This window comes from Geotrypetes seraphini, chromosome 2 (genome assembly GCF_902459505.1).
Source record: "Geotrypetes seraphini chromosome 2, aGeoSer1.1, whole genome shotgun sequence".
NCBI classification, from domain to species: domain Eukaryota; kingdom Metazoa; phylum Chordata; class Amphibia; order Gymnophiona; family Dermophiidae; genus Geotrypetes; species Geotrypetes seraphini.
Window position 1 is genome coordinate 420,394,853 of NC_047085.1, and position 14,818 is coordinate 420,409,670.

General features: G+C 42.8%; 1 long non-coding RNA gene across 1 annotated transcript in view; it reads right to left on the reverse strand.

Moving 5' to 3' along the window:
• The window catches only part of LOC117354156, a 46,230-nt gene extending 38,219 nt beyond the window's left edge, over positions 1 to 8,011 (reverse strand). Inside the window, exon 1 of the long non-coding RNA XR_004538127.1 lies at positions 7,886 to 8,011. This is a non-coding gene — a long non-coding RNA (uncharacterized LOC117354156). The remainder of the gene's footprint in view (positions 1 to 7,885) is intronic.
• Between the last annotated feature and the right edge of the window lie 6,807 nt (positions 8,012 to 14,818).

Here is a 14,818-nt window from a genome sequence, read left to right on the forward strand (position 1 = left end):
ATTGGAAATTTAGGAAAATTCAACAATCTTAAACTATTTCTTCTTTGCTGGTTTTCCATATACTCCAATTTTCTTTGAATAAAAGATCTTTCTTTAATTTTCTCAACCTCATGAGATCTTATTTGAGTAATTTGTTCTTGATGATTTTTAATAGATTCACTGTGATCTTTTAACATTACCCCTTGTGCATTGACCTGAGTAATAATACAGTCACAGTCAGAATGTGCTGTGGTTAAGGCTTGTTTGAGGTTGGAATCCATGATTACAATGGCTTTCCATAAATCCTCCATACTGACTTTTGCAGGCTTAACTAACTCTTCAAACTGTTGAAATGGAGAGGGTAAGATCTCACTTATTATTGCATTGGGAACCGATGGCCGGGTTTCAGCAGGAGAATGTCCCTCCAACTGCTCCTCTGAGGCTCATTAGCTGTGTTGTCATTCACACAGACTGGATTGGCGCCTCCTCCTCCACTCTAGACCCACTCCCAGGCTGAAGAGGAGCCTGTCTTGGGATCAGGCTCAGTGAGACTTGATCAAAACTAAGGTCTGCCGACAGACTCAGCTTTCCCCCCGAAGTCTGAGGTGTCTCCTGTGTGCGCTGCATCAGGCTGGCGTCCAGCGTCATCTGAGTCAGACCTATTGCACTACCAACCACTGGAGATCCAGGTCGGGAAGCACCCTACTTTGACGACTCCTCTTTCCGCCTTCTGGTTCAGTCCTCTGTCCTGAGCGTACTAGACTATTGCAATGTCATTTATCTGAGCTCCACAAAGAAAACCCTTAGGAGACTAAAATTGATCCAGAACACTGCCGTCCGCCTCATATTCGGCCTGAACAAATGGGACCACATCACACCTTTCTACCACCAACTGCATTGGCTCCCCTTCGAATCCAGAGTCCTATTCAAATTCGCCTGCTTCTGTTACAAAACTGTTTTTGGCCTATTACCTAGATACCTCAATCACCATTTCACTCTGAACCACACCAACAAGAAATCCCGCAGATTTCAGCTGTTTGTCTTCCCATCCCTAAAATTATGTCATTTCAAAAGATTTCTCGACAAAACCTTTGCTTACCAGGCAGCCAAGCTGAACCCTTGGCTTGCCCAAATGATACTCGAGGCCCCCTCTTACCTTAGCTTCAGAAAACTTCTCAAAACGCACCTTTTCCGTGAACAGGCCTTTTAATCCCCCTTGCCCCCTATTTTCTCCCCTTTCCCTATCTACCCCGCCCCTTCGGCTGTCCCTCTCTCCCCCCCCTCCCGATTTTATCTCTCTCTCGCTATATCATATCTTACAACCCGTCCTCCTGTATTACCGTTACCTCGACCTAATCTCTTCAAAGAGTTCCCCCCCCCCACTTCATTGCCTGTATCTTTGTCAAAATTTTGTAAATCCGTGTGTTATCACGGACCTTAATTAATGGATGTAAACCGCCTAGAACTTTACGGGTATGGCGGTATACAAGAATAAAATTATTATTATTATTATTATTATTCCCCATTGTAGGAAACAATACGCCACTCAAAGGGGCAATACACCGCTCAAAAATGGGCAGATTACCACCTGCTAAAAGCGAGTTCACCACCAAGGCAGCAAAAGGGGAAATTCAAAACCCATAGAAGCAATTCAGCTATGGGGAAGAGAGTCATACAGCGACGCCACCTCAGAGCTTCAGCAACGCACATCTGTCCTCATGGCCATCTTGAATCCAGTCTAGAATGGTTATTCATCCGCTTTTTCTATTGTTGAGTACATACAAAGTTCAGGAGATGTATTGGGTAGCCTGTCCCTGTCACCACCCACCTAGTCCTTGCTAACAACTAGAACCTTCCATAGAGAGAAGAACCCAGGCCCATAAGCCACTCTAACCACTGCATTCATGGTGAAAAATGTGAGCCGATCCAAAAATCCCAAAACCCTAATATACTACCATATAGGTGCCACCTGCAGCCATAAGGACTATTGGGGTGGTAGACAGGTGGGTATAGTTTTTGGGAGCGTTTTGGAGGGGCTCACTATGACCTGCAAGGGAGTTATGGTGAAATGTTTATGTGGCACCCTTTTTGTGAAGTTCACAACAGTGCCCTGTAAGGTGCCCCACTACTCTGTTGCCATCACTTTGCTGACCTCCTCCCACATCCAAAAGGTCTTTCTCTAGGTGTTTTGTACTTGGGACAATTTTTTTGGATGAGAATGTGGTACAAAGATAGGTGACTTAGTGGTCTGGATAATGAAACAGCTGGACGTATAATTAGATGATGGTCGAAAAAAATATTTTGGATGTATTTTTCGAGAATTGACTTTGGACGCTGCCGACTTTAGGTGACTAGCACTCTAGGCCCAAAATGAACTTAGACTTTTTTTAAAAAATTATGCCGCTCCACGTATTTTTATCTTCTTTTATGATAATGGAATTCCTTTCTTTTTTGTTCTTAATTTTTGTAAACTGCTTTGATGTTATAGTGAAGAGCGATCTATAAATACCAATAAACATAATATTACATTAATCATTCAGCTGCCTTCATGCATATGGGGGCAGAACACTGCTCTCTTCCATCATTTCTGCTCCATTTCACTTTTATTTGCTTCTCAGGAAGTCACCTCTCTTTCCTCAACTACCTTCTCTGGGAAATGTTCTTGTACTCCTAGCAGTTGTCCACCTCCCTCCCCTGTCTTCCTTATACTTCTATATGAGTTCTAATAATATCAACTCTGAAGCTCTGTTCCCTAGTCAGAGCCACCTAATTTGGGCTCAGTCCCATCCAGCAGCCGTGGGCTTTAACACTGGTGCTGAAGGAGCAGGCTGGGCTTTTTGCGGTCCCTGCATCTCCCTCCCTTCTCTTCCTTGCTTAAATGGGGCAGCAATTCCTATACGCTTCCTGCTGCTAACCCGTAAGCCTCCCCTCTGCCACATTCTGCCCCCTCTGTTACAACTTCCTGTTTCTGCTTGGACAGCAGCTGCTTGAAGAATTAGCAGCCAATAGACAAGACAGCAGAAAAGAGAAAATGGAACCAACATGAAAGAAAACCAAAAAGGCCAGACAACTAAGGTAGAAAAAAAAGCATTTTATTTTTAATGTTTTAAATGGAACTCATTGCTAGAGGATGTGATTACAGTGGTTATTGTATTTGCACTTAAAAAAGATTTGGACTTGTATGTTCCTGGAGGAAAGGTCCATAGTCTGCTATTGAGATAGATATGGGGGAAGCCACTGCTTTGTTCTGGGATCAGTAGCATGGAATGTTGCTACTATTTGGGTTTCTATTGGGTACTTATGACTTGGATTGACCACTGTGGAATCATGATACTTGATTGGATGGACCATTGCTTCAACCCAGTGGGGCTATTCATATGTGGAATATCTTAGCTTTGGGAAATGTGCATAGCAAATGTCTTTGTATTGTGTTCAGTAGAAAATGAAATGCATTTCTGTTTTAAAGTCTCCATTGTTGCAATACATGCTAAGTTTAATTTCTTGGGGTTCTCAGTTCAATTTTTGTCTAAAAATTCTCATTTCTAATTTGTGATCCTGTATTCTGTTGGTCTGATAGTAATGGCAGGTGGGAAAATTGGAGGGAAGGCAAGGAGGAGATCTAGCAGATATAATGCCGATCCTGACTCTTGCTGTATAGCTAGTAGGGATCACTAAGCATCCCCAGCTGAGGACCTCCGTTCTACCGAGCTCTGCATTCAGTGACAGCAGCCTTGAGCCACCAACAATTAAGCATGCGTTCAGACTTGAATCAAGTCTGAACTAGCTCCCACAAACGTTTACCTCGACCCTGAAGAAAAGTTTCAATTGGAAACATGCATGTCGGGAGAGGTGAAAAAAACCCAGATCACCACTAAGCTACGTGACGTTCTTCTAGTAGATAGTGTCAATATTAGAAACATGAAAATTATTAAGTCAAAGAAGATAAAATGATAAAATACATAAATAAAACTTATTAGAGATAATATATTTTATAAAAAGCACTTTAATAAAGATTGGACTGACGAAGAGTTTAGCAACCGGCAGCCGGATGCAGTCTGAAAGTCCATACAGTGACGTACCTAGGGTATGCGGCACCCGGGACCCATCATTTTTTGACACCACCCCCCCCCCCATCTATATGAAAAATATGATTTTTAGTAACAATCCATATATCGCACAACAAGAGTGTACCTAGGAAAAGGCAGCATCTTAAACACTGCAGTGAGCACTAGAACACCAACACATACATTGTAAAACTCAACAAGCCAGATCCCGCACAGTCAATTGATCCTGTAGTCAATGCCAACTGAAAACTATGTTCTTTTCATACACACAGAACAGAGATACACCCTCGCCCAATATGGAATAATATCAAACTAAAAATAGAAATATGTAGACAAAAGTTAAACTGAACCGCCTAGAAACCAGACCCTGGATACAATGCAACACCACAAAAACAGTAACACATGTCCTCTAATACAGTGCAAAATATAAAGACAGTAGATATAAATTTGAAAAAACTGATACATAACAATCACCACTTTACAAATTAACAAATAAAAATAAAACAAATAATGAGAAATAAAAAAATACCATTTTATTAGACTAATCCCCGTAAGCTCGGTCCCCATCCCCGCAAACCACCTGATTCCATCAACACAAGCCTTGAATTGTTTATATTAAAGTATAAAAAGAAACAATATTCTGTACAATTGTCAATTTATAAATCAGCGTCTTCTCCCCACTCTCTCTTCCCCATTTCCCTTCAGCGTCCTCAGCCCACTCTCTCTCCACTTTCCTTCAGTGCACGCACATAAAAACAAGCAAATAATTTATATCATTTTCATTCTACATTACATTACATTACATTAGGGATTTCTATTCCGCCTGTGCCTTGCGGTTCTAGGCGGATTACAATATAGAAGATGTCTGGGCAATTCCAGTAGAATTACATTACAGGATAAGAGTAGATTACAGGAACAGTAAAGAATAATGATACAACAATTTAACAGAATGGTACATAACACAGAGGATAATACATGTCACAGAAGATAATACAAATCACAGGAGATAATATATATCGATTGAATCAAGAAATATTGGATGCACAGTCAGAAGAATAAAGTGCAACCAGAGACTGATGAAATTACCAAAGGTAGGAAAAATGATTTTATTTTCAATTTAGTGATCAAAATGTGTCTGCTTTGAGAATTTATATATGCTGTCTATATTTTGCACTATGGCCCCCTTTTACTAAACCGCAATAGCGTTTTTTTAGCGCAGGGAGCCTATGAGCGTTGAGAGCAGCGTTGGGCATTCAGCGCAGCTCCCTGCTAAAGTCTAAATAATGTCAGTCACATAACAAAACATGATTTTACAAAAATAATTCCCTGCACAGTCAAGCCTACAAGGATTACTAGATGTCTTTCAGCAGCTCCCCTCCCTCCCTCCCCCTTACCTTTATGGCCAAGTAAAAATGATCTACCAACAATAAAATTTTAAAAACACAAAGCACGCTGTACGCAGAGAAAATGTTAATTATCATTTATATTCCGCGGGTTTTCAAAGAGGCAGATGACTTTATGCAATGTCACCTCAGTAACAACTATACAAAAATAGACAAATATTCCCCCTCCCTTTTTACTAAAACGCGATAGAGGTTTTTAGCGCAGGGAGCTGCGCTGAATGCCCAACGCTGCTCTCAACGCTCATAGGCTCCCTGCGCTAAAAAAACGCTATTGCGGTTTAGTAAAAGGGGGCCATAGTGCAAAATATAGACAGCATATATAAATTCTCAAAGCAGACACATTTTGATCACTAAATTGAAAATAAAATCATTTTTCCTACCTTTGGTAATTTCATCAGTCTCTGGTTGCACTTTATTCTTCTGACTGTGCATCCAATATTTCTTCCCTTCTTTCAGCCTCCTGTATGCTTCCTCTCCTCCAGACCTCATTCCCTCCCCAAACTTTTTCTTTTTTTCACCCTGCCCCTTCTTTCTTTTTCTCTCTCTCCATACCCCCTTTCTTTCTGTATGTCTGTTTTTCTCTCTCTCTCCGTGCCCCATTTCTTTCTTTGTTTCACCCTGCCCCCTTCTTTCTTTCTCTCTCCATACCCTCTTTCGTTCTGTATGTCTGTCTTTCTCTCTCTCTCTCCATGCCCCATTTTTCTTTGTTTCACCCTGCCCCCTTTATTTCTTTCTGGCTCCCTGTCCCCCCCTTTCTTTCTTTCTCCTTGCCCTCCCCTATGCCACCACCATTGGGAAAATGCTGCCACCGCCACTGGGGAATAGGCTGCCACTGCCGCCATCGGGAACAGGCCGGCGCCGAGTTTGCCCTGCTTCTCTTCCCCACGGGGCCGTTCAACTCTCGCCACTCGACGTCAATTCTAACGTCAGAGAGGACGTTCTAGGCCAGCCAGGCAGCGATTGGCTGGCCCAGAATGTCCTCTCCGACGTCATAATTGACGCGGGTGGCGAGAGTTGGTGGCGCCGGCTTGTTCCCGATGGCGGCGGTGGCACTCAAGTGGCTAAAGAGTCGCAGTTTGCCATCCTAGGGAGAACACTGGAGGGTGGCCAGCTGTGCACCCCCTTGGGACGTAAACCCGGGGCGGACCGCACCCCCCACCCCCCACCTTGGTATGCCACTATCTGTACCTCACTCCCTCCCTATGACCAAAAATTCTCCTTTCTTCTATTCCTCGTGTACACAACCATCTCTTTCCCTCCCTTCCTCTCTCCCAAGTCCATGCCTTCTGTATCCAAAAACACATTCACTCCCCCACCTCAGCATCTTTCCCTCCCTTCCTCTCTCCCAAGTCCATGCCTTCTGTGTCCAAAAACCCATTCCCTCCCTTCCTCTCTCCCAAGTCCATGCCTTCTGTGTCCAAAAACCCATTCCCTCCCCCACCTCATCATCTCTTTCCCTCCCTTCCTCTCTCCCAAGTCCATGCCTTGTGTCCAAAATGCACTCCCTCCCCCCTTTTGTGTTCCGCGTTTGCCTCCCAGCCCATCTTTGCAACTTTCTCAGCAAAACGGAGCTCGAGCCGCGAGGCTTGTCTTCTGTTTCCTGCCTGCCCTGCCGCGCACAAATAGCCGACCGGAAGTATTCTCCGACGTCAGCGCTGACGTCGGAGGGCAGGCTTTGCTTAAGCCCTCCCTCCGACGTCAGCGCTGACATCGGGGAAGACTTCCGATTGGCTATATGTGAGTGGCAGGGCAGGTAGGAACAGAAGACGAACCTCGCGGCTCGAGATGTATTTAATTCTGCGGGTCTCCCGTCCAGCTCTCTCCTGTGCACCCCCTTGGGGCGTGCACCTGGGACGGACTGCCCCCCCCTCCTAGTTACGCCACTGAGTCCATACAATTGATAAATGAATACAACTCATAAGATTGTACACATTTAAATATAATTGGATTTGCTGTTGGAGAAGACACCAAAATAGACTCAAAGCAATACAAGTGTTTGAGAAAACAACAGGTGACTTACATATTAGGTTAGTCTTCTCCCTACCTGACATCCCAGTTGCTGCTGCCACTGCTTCCTCTGCCGCGCACCACCCTCCCAGCCACTGCTGCTGCTTCTCCTCCAAATGCGCAGCAGCAACAGCTACCAAACAGGCTCCTTCACTCTCCCACAGGGCCACACTGGCAGCCTCAGTATGCACAGCTGCCAGTTATGCCCCTCTGATGTCCGCTTGTAGTTTGGGAGCTGAGCTGGCCACCGATCACACAGAGGCTGCCAGTGTGGCCTGGCAGGAGTGAGAGACAGACTATTGTGCCACTGCATGAGTAGCCGCCAGGATAATGGCAGGAGGAAGGTGGGGAGGGGTTGCTCTTGGGTGCACAGCAGTCCTGAACTGCTGCACAGGGTTGTGAAAAGAGGTGTATGGGCACGCAGCTGCTCACCTTAGAGGAACCATTGCATGTAAGTGTACATTTTCCAACATTTTTAATTCAGATTAGTAAGACAGAAAGTCTTGAAATGCCACTGTGTTTTCTAATCCACTTTGGGGAATAATCGGTGTTTGTTCTGATGAGGACATGAAACCTAAAATTTAAAGCACACATACTTCAAAACAATTTCAGTCCTGGAAACTTTGAAAGATCATTCAGACCTGAAATAGACCACAGTATATTTTAATAGATTTCCTACCCCCAAAGTGTTGAAAGATTAACTATGGAATCCAAGTGTTAAGTCCACACTATGGAGACAACACCGTGCATTGCATCAACTTTTCCATCTGGAACTTAGCAAAGTTAGTTTCCAGACCCCCACTGCTCAACTTTTTTATATGCTTAGAGAACTATAAAACACTGACATTCATCCAATAGGGGAGCTCAGATCTGTATTAACTAATATGATTTGTTTCTGCAATCACATTGTGCTTGCAAAGTATTTCAACAAGTTATAATTTTCTAATAATAGACCTGCAAACATTGGGGTTAAGCTTATCCTGAGACGTGTGAATAAGCAATTAATGCATAGCATAAATGAGATGGCCACCACAGCTTTAACGCTTCGGGTACTTTCTTATTTGCCCAGACTCAAGTGGCTTAGTGGTTAGTGCAGCAGCCTGAGATCCCGTCTAGAGAATGGCACGGGAACAAATTTTTCCCCATCCCCATGGGCAGGGCCGGATTTAGATGAAAAGAGGCCCTAGGCTATTCCACTTATGAGGCCCTTTCACCTCCCATTTTTAAGTTTGTAAATTACATGAGAGATAATAAAATACATCATTACTGTGATATATATCAATATGTTAAATGAAACATGTTGTTATTGGTACTAACCTTTATAAAAAATGTGACACGGATCTTGAGGCCCTAGGCTGAAGCCTAGTTAGCCTAGTTAGCCTATAGGAAAATCCGGCCCTGCCCATGGGAATTCATTCTCCCATCCCACTCCTGCGAGTTCTTTTCCTCTCCCTGCCCCATTCCTGCGAGATCTGTCTTCATATGCACAAGCCTCAAACACTTTATAAATCATAAGCGATCGAGGCTTGTGTGGTTAAGGCAGAGCTTACAGGAATGGGGCAGCGACGGGGACAGCGACAAAACTCGCAGGGATGGGATGGGGAAATTGAGTTCCTGCGGGGACTGGGACAAATTTGTCCCCCCCCCCGTGTCATTCTCTAATCCTGTGAAACCGGGTTTAATTCCCACTGCAGCCCAGTATGACCCTGGGTAAGTCACTTAATCCTCCATTGCTCCACACTCAAAACGAGTACTTCTGTATAATGCGTAAACTGTTCTGATTGTAACCCGGCCCCTTTCCCTTTCCTGCCTTCCTCTATCTCTGCTTGTTCCTGTATCCTGCTTCTGATACAATTTCCTGATGTTGACCTCAGACTAGCCCTAGCCCTGACCTTGAATCTGTTTACTAGAAGCACTTCTTTTTCTTTAAGGTACTTCCCTCAGCTGATCTGCTCCCACAGCACTAAGGGCTCCTTTTACTAAGGTGCGCTAGCGTTTTTAGCGCACGCAGAATTTTAGCGCGCGCTAAACCCGCACGCAGTTCTAGAACTAACGCCAGCTCAATGCTGGTGTTAAGGTCTAGCGCGCACGGCAATTTAGCGCGCGCTATTCTGTGCGTTACGGCCCTAACACACCTTTGTAAAAGGAGCCTCAAGTCTCCTTATCCCCAATCTTAGCTGTAACATAACATCATGGAAATGCTTCTTCCCAATAATTGGTCATGTTAATATCAGCTTCTTTCCCTTCTATCCCTGGGATGAGGGTTATTTTATAAAGCTTCTTCCATGTGTAAAGCCTATTTTACACAAAGAAAAGAGCTTTTAGGAAACTGTGTGGCCACATGTACAAGTAAAAAGTAAGTACACGAGAATATTGCTCCTGCTTTTAATCTGCATGTATGCATTCTCAAGCATATACGAGTGTTCTTCAAAAAGTTTCTGCACTTTATTTTTTTTTTAAGTTCTTTATTGATTTTCCAAACATCAAAAGTGCAAAACACAAATATGCATCCATATAATAAGTCAATAAAAGCACATTCATCATACAAATATACATGAACAACCATTTTTCCCACCCACCCAGTGACTAATCAATAAAAACATAGATTCTTTCAATAACAATTCCCTATTTAAAATAGTTTCCGCACTTTATATTTTCACGCTCAACCAAAAACATTCTTTTCTGATGGCATTAAGAAATTAGTAGGACGCTGGGAAAAATGTATCACAAAACAGGGTGATTATGTGGAAAAGTGATGTAATTTGCTTTTGAGATATTTAATAAATAGTGTAAAAAAAGTGCATAAACCTTTTGAAGATCCCTCATAGTTTGAGTGGAGCAGAGGTGATATTGTATATATAAAATATATGGGTATGGGCATATACAGTGTATCAGCATTTGCCCACTGTTAGGCTCCTAAATTTAGCCCCATCTTAAAAAGGCACACAGGGCCAGCTTAACCATTACACAAATTAGGCAGTCATCTAGGCCCACACCTGTTAGGAGATGGCAAACAGTACTTTAAATCAATGCCAAATAGATCCTGATAACCTTTTCTAGTGCTGCTATATCATTTTTGAGATAAGGAGGCTAGGTCGCACCATTAAGCAATATAGAGACATTATAACATTCTTAGTATTGTTTACCATCCCTTTTCTGACAATTCCTAACATCTTGTCTGCTTTCTTGGGCAGGTTTCAGTGTATCGTCCACGATGACACCCACATCATTTTCTTGAGCGCTGACCCCCAAGATGGACCCTAGCATTTGGTAACTATGATTTGGATTATTCTTCCCAATGTGCATCAGTTTGCATTTGTCCACATTAAATATCATCTGCCATTTGGATGCCCAGTCTTCCAATTTCCTAAGGTCTTCCTGCAGTTTTTCAGAGTACGCATATTTTTTAACAACTTTGAACAGTTTAGTGTTATCTGAAAATTTTATCACCTCACTCCTGGTTCCAAGTTCCATTTATAAATAAGTTATATAACACCAGTCCCAGTACAGATCCCTGTGGCACACTACTATTTACCCTCCTCCATTGAGAAAAATGGTCATTTAACGCTACCCTTTGTTTTATGTCTAGTAATTCTTAATCTACAATTCAACATTGTCTCCTATCCTATGACTCTTTAATTTTCTCAGGAGCCTCTCATAAGGAACTTTATCAAAAGCTTTCTGGAAATCTAGATACACTACATCAACTGGCTCACCTTTATCTACATGTTTATTCCCGCCTTCAAAAAAGTCAAGCAAATTGGTGAGGTAAGACCTTCCTCGACTGAGCCCATGCTGACTATCTCATTAAATTATATTTGTCTACATGTTCCACAATTTTATTTTTTATAATTGTTTCCACTATTTTGCCCGGCACTGAAGTCAGGCTTACCGGTCTTCAATTCCCCAGATCTCCCCTGGAACGCTTTTTAAAAATCAGCGTAACTTTGGCCACCTTCCAATCTTCAGGTATTACAGACTATTTTAGCGACAGGTTACAGATCATTAACAAAAGATCAGCAATTTCATGTTTGAGTTCTTTCAGTACCCTGAGATGTATAGTGTATCATCTAGTCCAGGTGATTTATCACTCTAACTTGTCTATTTGGCTTAGTACGTCTTCCAGGTTCACCAAGATTTCTTTTAATTCCTCCACCTCATCACCCTTGAAAACCATTTCCAGTTCAGGAAGACTTCTTATATCTTCTTCCACAAAGACCAAAGCAAAGAATTAATTCAGTCTCTTCACTATGACCTTATCCTCCCTGAGCACACCTTTTACTCCTTGATCATCCAATGGTCCAATGGATTCCCTCACAGATTTTCTGCTTCAAATTGTGTTTTTTTATTGTATCTACAAGCTGCTGAGAAGATGACAGGTGTAACTTGACGTCTTTACTCTGTTTCCTTCTTAAGCACTCTTTGCTTTCTTTCACTATTTTTGAAACCTCTCTATTGGGACTCTCTAAATGTTCTGATTCAACAGTATCCTTCAAGGATACTCCACACCGAATCATCTGCTCCTGGGTGACTGTCAGCTCCCCCCTCCCCCTCCCCCCATTTTAGAGCAGCTTTTAAACTATCTCCTTTTTAAACGTTAGCGCCAGCAACCTGGTTACATCCTGGTTAAGATGAAGTCCATCCTTTTGGAATAGGCTCCTCCTTTCCCAGAGGGTAGCTCAGTTCCTAACAAATCTAAATCCCTCATCCCTGCACCATCATCTCAACCATGCACTGAGACTTCAGAGCTCTGCCTGCCTCTTGGGTCCTGCACATGGAACAGGGAACATTTCTGAAAATGCTACCCTGGAAGATCTGGATTTCAGCTTTCTAACTTAGAGCCTAAATTTGGCTTCCAGAACCTCCCTCCAATATTTTACTATGTCATTAGTACCTACATGTACCAAGACAACTGGCTCCTCCCCAGCACTATCTAATATCTTATCTAAGTGATGCATGAGGTCTGCCAACTTCACACCAGGCAGGAAAGTGAACAGGCGATCCTCATGCCCACCAGCTACTCAGCTATCTACATGCCTAATGATTGAATTGCCCACTATAACGGCTGTTCAAACTCCTCCCTTCTGGGCTGAAGTCCCTAGAGATAGATTCTTCGTGAAAGAGGATATTGCATCTGCATCTGCTGAAAGGCAAGTCCTGTCTACAGGATCATTTCCTGCATAGCCAGGGTGATGTTCTCCTTTTAGGAGACCTCCCTCCTCCAAGGTAGCACAGTGGCTGCCAGACTGGAGTCGGAACTTCTCTACAACATTCCTGTAGGTCTCCTCCATGTACCTCTGTCTCTCTCAGTTCCTCCAAGTCTGCAACTCTAGCCTTAAGGGAATGGACTTAAGAGGGTTCGGAGAGGGTTCAGAGAAGAGCGACAAGAATGATAAAAGGTATGGAAAACCTTTCATACGCAGAGAGGCTAGAAAGGCTGGGGTTCTTCACCCTGGAAAAGCGGAGACTCAGAGGAGACATGATAGAGACTTACAAGATCATGAAGGGCATAGAGAAGGTGGAAAGGGACATATTCTTCAGCCTATTGGGAACTACAAGAACAAGGGGGCACTCAGAGAAACTGAAAGGGGACAGGTTTAGAACCAATGCTAGGAAATTTTTCTTCACTCAGAGGGTGGTGGACACCTAGAATGCGCTTCCGGAGGATGTGATAGGACAGAGTACATTAAGGGGATTCAAAGAGGGATTGGACAAGTTCCTGAAGGATACGGGGATTGAGGGATATAGATAGAGGTAGAGATAGGACCATGAAAGGGTATAGATAGAAGAAAAATGGGGATTAAAGGGTTTTAGACAAAAGATCACTTACAGGTCATGGACCTGATGGGCTGCTGCGGGAGCGGACTGCTGGGCGCGATGGACCCCTGGTCTGACCCAGCAGAGGCAACTTCTTATGTTCTTATGACTCATTCTCTGAGAGCCAGGAGCTCTTTGCAGCGAGCACACATATAGAATTTCTTGCCAACTGGGATATAATCATACATAAGACACTCAGTTCAAAAGACTGGATAGCTGCTGGACTATTGCTGCATCTTATTGAGCTGCTTAATAAAATCCTATTAAGGTACTAGGTATGATAGAGAGCCTTAAAATAATTTGTATGTTTTATTTAGTGTTTGAGTCTTAGCAAGTAATGAAATGTAATAAGAATATGTAAAAACTTGTTGGCCTGTTGGCCTAAGTAGGATAATTGACTATTTAAATTAAGACTATAAGTAAAGGAAATAAGCTTCTTAATTTAGCTTCTTCTGGAACTCCCTATATCCATGCCACAGTGCAGAACATATTTGTATTTAACTCATAAGAACTACTATATTGTTTCAGACCAAAGATCTGTGATGGTCATGTATGCAATGTATTATGTATCTATGAGAGGTAGGGGGAAGCATGTCCCTTGCCCCTGTTCACACATACACTGCGATGCGATTAGCGCTTTATGTGTAAGTAATGGAATTTGTAACATCAAAACCAGTAAAGAATCAATCCAGGGTTAGAAGCCTACATCTGATAGGCTCCATAAGTGGTATGACTGGGCTTGAGCACACAGGGTGGAACTGGGTGGGCCTGTGTCCGTATTTTCCGACTGGAAAATCTGGCAGCCCTAGGTATAATACACAGTGAAATAAATGGAAAATAGGGGAGGAGGAAAACCCAGTAGAGGATACTCAAGTTTATGCTGCTTAGTTTCAATCAGTGCAAAGGTTATCAGTGTTGACAAGATGGACAATGTGCATCTTCATTCTAAGCAACACCACTATGGTATTGTGTGGTCATGTGGAGACAAAATACTTCCAGCTGGAGTTTAATTGAAGGCATGAGTGCAAGGAATTTTGGGCAGATTATCTCAGCTCTCTTAATTAGTGGTCAAACAGATTCCTAGATAATTTCCCCATGCCACAATCGAATGCTTTTCCAAACATGGCTTCACCCAGAAGTTCAGACAAACAAAAGGGAAGTAATTTGAAGACATTCAAAAATAACAATTTCAAAGCAATGGTTCAAATCAGAATAGAAGGCATAGTCTTACTCGCTCTGCAGATCTAAACACAAATGTATGTTTTAAGTAGCACATGTAGTCACACAGAGAAGAAAGCAAGTTTGGTGCCTGATGTGTATGATGGCTTCCCTAGGGGGAAAAGAACTTTTCACTCATTACTTTTCTATTGGGCATATATCTAATCTAATCTTTGGTTCATATACCGGGTCATCTCCCAGAGGAGCTCTACTCGGTTCACATGTAATTAAGACTAGAGTACATAACAGAAAACATAGGAGAAGGAAGAACTAATTAAAAACTAAAGTACATAAGAAAAGCATAAGAAAAATAACTATAATATTATCATT